We start from the raw sequence: 6,036 nt of genomic DNA on the forward strand, positions 1-6,036 counted from the left end.
TAATATTTCTTCATAATCTTTAGAAATATTAGAAAACACAAACAGCATACAAACCATCGGCAAACAAACCTAGAAACAAATGGAAGTAATAATATAACTTACCAAAAGGTCATGGGGTACACGAAAATTATCTATATTTGCTTATATAACTTATATACATACTTTTATATCAGCCAGTAATAGTATTTCGTATTTTCATTGGAGTCTGAGTGCAAAAATTGGCCACGTGACCCTGTAGAATTAAGAGGACCATCTGCTTTTCATTTGGGCCCCTTTCCATTGCCTGTGGTCGATTTTTTTTCGAAATCGCCCGAACAGTTTTTGAATTGTCAAAAAATGAAAAAAATGCGAAATTCGCCATTTTGAAAATGCAGCACCTGGGTCAAAGGATTCCGACTTCAGAAACGGCAAGACATTCAATTTTATTTGAATTTTGCACAGAAGTACCTTATATCTAAAACTTGATCGATAGCGTTTTTTCGATTTCGTCTTCAATTTTTTTTTTTTTTTTTTTTTTTGTGAATTTTTGAAGTAGGGGACTTCAAGAAAAAAAAGGTTAAAAAATTCTTACATTGACCACTTTTACAAGAAGTACAGGCCAAAATTGCGAAAACGCTCTCGATCAAGTTGCAGATATTTTATTTTTCTACAAAATGAGCCATAATATGTTAATTTTGGACATATGGTGTGCCCAGAATCCTTTGACCCACCCCTAAAGGTGGAGTTCCCAGATATCGGCATTTTACGTTTCTTCATCTTTCTAAGGCTATCTTGATATCAACAAAACAAGGCATAAAATTAGTCTTCCTACACCATGATCCTCTATCATCTACCTGCATTCCGAAGTCTTGCGGACGTTGCCAGCACGTAACGGTTTATCAAATATAGTGCGGAGGTGTGGCAGTGATCTGGGGGTCTATAGGCCTACATTGACCATTTTTAAAAATTTCTAAAAAATATGACTATTTTAACACCCTAATAGGAGATTTTGAAAACATATGTCACTTTTACAAGAACCACGTGAAAATATTGCAAATCCTCATGGCAGTATGTAATAGAACTATTATTTAGCTACAAAATGAGCCATAATACTTTAAAATCGGACCGAATATACGTGTGCTATGACGGACCTAATAATCGCGATCTTATTCCTTTTTATTATGTTTACACTTTACGTGACAAATCATGTACAGAATACTTATATTTGATATAATTATCTATCATTTACCTATTATTGATGCTCTAATGGGGTTTTACAACATATTATTTGTCGAAAGAATAACTTTTCTCCAGTCGGATGGGTACCAAACGCATACTTTTCCCCGCGCGGCCGGGCCGTCCTGGACCATGAAAATCGTCTTTTTAAATCTGTGGAATAACTCTACGGGGTCACGTAGCCAAATTTCACTCTCAGACCCCGTGGAAAGACGAAAAACAATTACATGGCGATGTGAAAGTATGTATATAAGGTATATGAGCACATATAGATAATTTTCGTGTATGCCATGACCTTTTGTTTATATATATTGTTACATCCGTTTGTTTCTTTGTTGATTATTTGTTGTTTTTTTGTTTGTTTTCTAATATTTCTAAAAGTTATCAACACATTTTAACCAAAGGTGAGTTTTAACCTAACTTAGACGCTTTTTGCAGTTTGGTGGTGATGCGGACCATGGTTTGGATCCAGGATTTTTTTTTTTAACTCGAAAAGTTATGAACAGATTTGAATAAAATTTTAACCTGAGGTTTGTCTTAGCCTAATTAATATCCCATAAAATTTTGGTGGTGATCCAGAATATTTGGCATAACTACCCCCCATGGGTGGGGGGGGGAGGTTTGCATTTTTGAAATGTTTTGCCCATAGATCAAAGCAACTATGTATGATGAAAACATAAAGAAAAGAAAATACAACATATGAATAACATATGTTCAGTTATTTGTATGGAAAATTTCATTGTCGTTTTTTGGACGCTTGCCGGATTTTTTAAATTATTCCGAAAAAAAAGAAGGTTGGTCTCATCTTATGTGAAATTTGATAAGCTTTCAGGAAATAACCTTTGTTTTATTAAGTCTAATCATTGCGTCACAATTGCCGATTTTCTAAGGTAACATCAAAAAAATAATATTTCAGTCGACATCGAAAATCGCTGCTACCACCTAAAAAATAACGGTCGGGCCTTGAAATTTTCAGGGGAGAACCGGGGGCCTAGAAACTCCTTGAAAATGCATCAAAGTCAATTTCGGCAAGAGGGGCGAAAATCGCCGAAAAATCACCAGAAGGTCCCCTTAAATATCTACAACTTGATCATAAGGGATTTTCCAAATTTTTGTCTTTGCTTCTTTGGAAAGTGAGAAATGTAAGAAAATTTATTCTGTTTTTGATTTTCGTGGTCACCAATTTCAAAAAGAAATCGAAAAATCCCTAATGATGAAGTTGTAGATAATAGTTCTAACAAAACATCAAGTACAACTGAATGTCATCATTTCTAAAGTCGGAATCCTTTTACACAGGTGCTGCATTTTCAACATGGCGACTTTCGCATTTTTTCGTTTTTTTATGTAATAATTTAAGAACTGTTCGGCTGATTTCGAAAAAAAAAATCGACCACAGATAATGGGAAGAGTCCTAAATAAAAGGGTGCGAGTTTCATCAAAATCGGCAAGAAAAATTGAAAAAAAAAACAGGCGGTCCCCTTATTTATCGATTTTTCTTGCCGATTTTGATGAAACACACCCTTTTATGTAGAACCCTTCCTATTGCGTGTGGTCGATTTTTTTTTTTATTTTCGAAAACGCCCAAACAGTTTTTGAATTTTTATGAAAAAAAAAGAAAAAGAAAAATTTGAATATGCAGCGAGAGGGGGCCAATTCTCATGTCTTCAAAACCGGTAAAACATTCTATTTAATTTGATTTTTGGACAGTACCCAATTACTACAACTTGTTCCAAAAAAAAAAAGTCGACCCTTTTTTATCGGTGAATTTTAAAAGTAGGCGACTTCACAAACAAACAAAAAAAAAGTGAAATGTTTCTTACTTTGAAGACTTTTACAGGAAGCACAGGGAAAATTTAAAGAAATTGGAAAAGTTGTAGATATTTTATTTTTCTACAAAATGAGCTTTTATATGTCAAATTTAGACGTAAATTGCGCCTGTGAGGACCCACCCCCCTAAAGGTGCTAAACCTAGATATCAGCATTTTTCGTTTTATTCATCTTTCTATGACTATCTTGGTATCAACAAAACAAGGAATAAGATTAAGTCTTCGTACACCATAATCCTCTATCATCTACCTGCATTCCGAAGTCATCCGGACATTGCCAGCACGTAACGGTTTCTCAAAAAAAAAAAATTTTAATTTTATGTCTGAATAGAACATTCCTTCTACTATTATATGCAGAAGCCATTACTTTTTTTTTTTGGTAAACATTTTCCAAAGGTGACCGTTAAAATCTTTTCCTGTAAATCTACAACCAAATATCATATGCTGCACAATATCATAACAAATACTTTAGATATAAAGAAAAGAAATGACGAATGTTCATGGCGATCGGATATGGGTCTACTAGACAACCCCTGGGTTAAGGTCTTTGGTTCATATTGCGAAGTTTGATTTCCGAGGAGTGGCTGGAGTAACTGGGGTTTTGTCTCAATCGGGTAAGGTCACTTCCTAAGAATTATATATACTGGCCATTATCTCTGTAAACAAATGCCTTTGTGACGTTATCTCGTCCTACTCGCCTAGCTGCGAATGAGGGCGAGATGGACAACTTGTCCAGGATGAGATAGTAAAGGTTCTGAGTGGTCAAGACATCTTGTCCAACCGGTCTGAACGAGCAGGACGAGCTGTTTCGTATGTATCATAAAACACTGCCTTCTCCTTTGGGTCCGGTTGTTGCCTCCAGTCTGGAAAGGCTGATTCATACCCTCGCTACCTTATTCGATCAAGAACCGAGAAAGAACTCCGGCGACGGAGAATGGCCTAGCACTCTCCTGGCATAGCCGTTATTAAAATGGTTGCTGCATTACTATGTATATATTTAGACCAAATGATCTAACCTTATTCGAGTTTATGTAATACTTTTCTTTCAGATATACGTCATTGCCACTGCATTTCGCAGGCTCCATTCTCTCACATTTATAACCTCACTACTCATATTTTTTTCCAATTAAGACTGCAATTCAATCTCACCGAAATTTCTCCTGAATTGCCCCGATTTTGGCTTGACACAGTATGGGCCTTCTCTTCACCCCCTTCCCCTCTGGAAAGCGAGGTCCCATTTCCCCAATGGAGCGACAACCGCCCAGCCTTTCACTTTTGATTTATTCATCCCCGATCTCGGTTAAAGCAGCATGCAACCCCGCTCTGAGGATGAGAGTCTGCCTCCGCAAAGGAGCGACTGCCACTTCCGACCTTGCTCTAATCAGTGCCTTCTGTTGTAGCTTCTTTATCCCTTCCAAAAAGTAAATAAATATATAAATAAAATAGAATAGAATAAAAATAAACTAAATAAATAAACAAATGAATAAATGAATAATACTCCAAAGACATATGGTAACGCTTTGCTACAATTTTACAGCATTTTCTTTTTCTTTTTCTTTCTCTTAAAATTCTTTTCTGCAGTTTGGCAAATATTACAGTCATTCTTTTCTAAATGAAAATAATGATTAATTCGCAGATAGACCTTTGCTCTCCCAGCCCACACCCTTCTCTTTCTCCTTTCATCTCCTGGAGCTATATTTGGCATCTGTCAACTATATGTCCCTCCCGGAAGCAGCCATAGCAATTGAGATGAAGCCGCTACGTTTAATGATTGCCAAACTCACCGCCAATCGCTGCTCAGTTGTCCATCGTTATGATATCTAGATCTTTAGTTCCTGTTGCCTGATACCTGTATCATATTGTTCTATATTGAAGCATGTACTGAATTGTAATGAAAGTAGTTAATGGATTACTTTCGTTTTGGAACAATCTAATTTTTTATTTATGTTATCTATATCTCAGTGTTTCACTGTAATGAACTATCGTAAACGCAATAAACGAAGAAAGAGGGGTAGGCTTACATTTCGAAATACGACAAAATATAAGGAGGTAAAATCTGGGAAAGGGAGGGGGTTGGAGGGAAGGAATGGGAGAGGGAGAAAGAAAAATAGAGAGAAATGAAGCGTGTGTGTGTGAGAGAGAGAAAGAGAGCGAGAGAGAGAGAGACAGACAGACAAGCAGAGACAGACACAGACAGACAGAAAACACAGAAAGGAGAAATGGGAGACAGAGTGCGAGCGCAAAGGAGAGAGGCAAGACAAACAGAGACAGAGGGAATTTCTCGTCCCTTCGGGAAGTTCTAATTACATTTTCTTGCATGGGTACTAAAGGCGGAGTTTGATCCTTTGTGAAGAATTCAGATCCGAGTGGGAGGAGGAGGAGAAGGAGGGGAGTAAGAGATGGAGAAGAAAAAGGAGCAGGAGGCGTAAGACGAGGGGGAGAAGGAGATGGAGAAGAAAACGAAAAAAGGAGCAGGCGTCAGACGAGGAGGAAGAGTAGGGGGGAGGGGAAGGAGATGGAAAAGAAAAAGAAAAAGGAGCAGGAGGCGTCAGATGAGGAGGAAGAGGGGGAAGGGAAGGAGGAGGTAGAGGAAGAAGAGGAGGAGGAGGTAGGGAAGGGGGAGGAAAAAGAGAAGTAGGAGGGGGAAGAGAAAGAGGAGGAGAAGGAGGAAGTGGAGGAAAAATATCAAAGTGTTTGCCTCTACCTTGATTAAATTCTTGTTCATTTGATATGGGTATAACTGTATAAGATGTATATGTGTGTGTGTGTGCGTGTGCGTGTGCGTGTGCGTGTGTGTGTGCGTGCGCGTGCGCGTGCGTGCGTGCGTGTGTGTGTGTGTGTGTGTGTGTGTGTGTGTGTGTGTGTGTGTGTGTGTGTGTGTGTGTGTGTGTGTGTGTGTCTTCGCACACACGCGCACACACACATACATATTATACAAACACATATATACAATATATAATGTATATATATATATATATATATATATATATATATA

The sequence above is a fragment of the Penaeus vannamei genome, chromosome 3 (assembly GCF_042767895.1).
Source record: "Penaeus vannamei isolate JL-2024 chromosome 3, ASM4276789v1, whole genome shotgun sequence".
Lineage (NCBI taxonomy): Eukaryota > Metazoa > Arthropoda > Malacostraca > Decapoda > Penaeidae > Penaeus > Penaeus vannamei.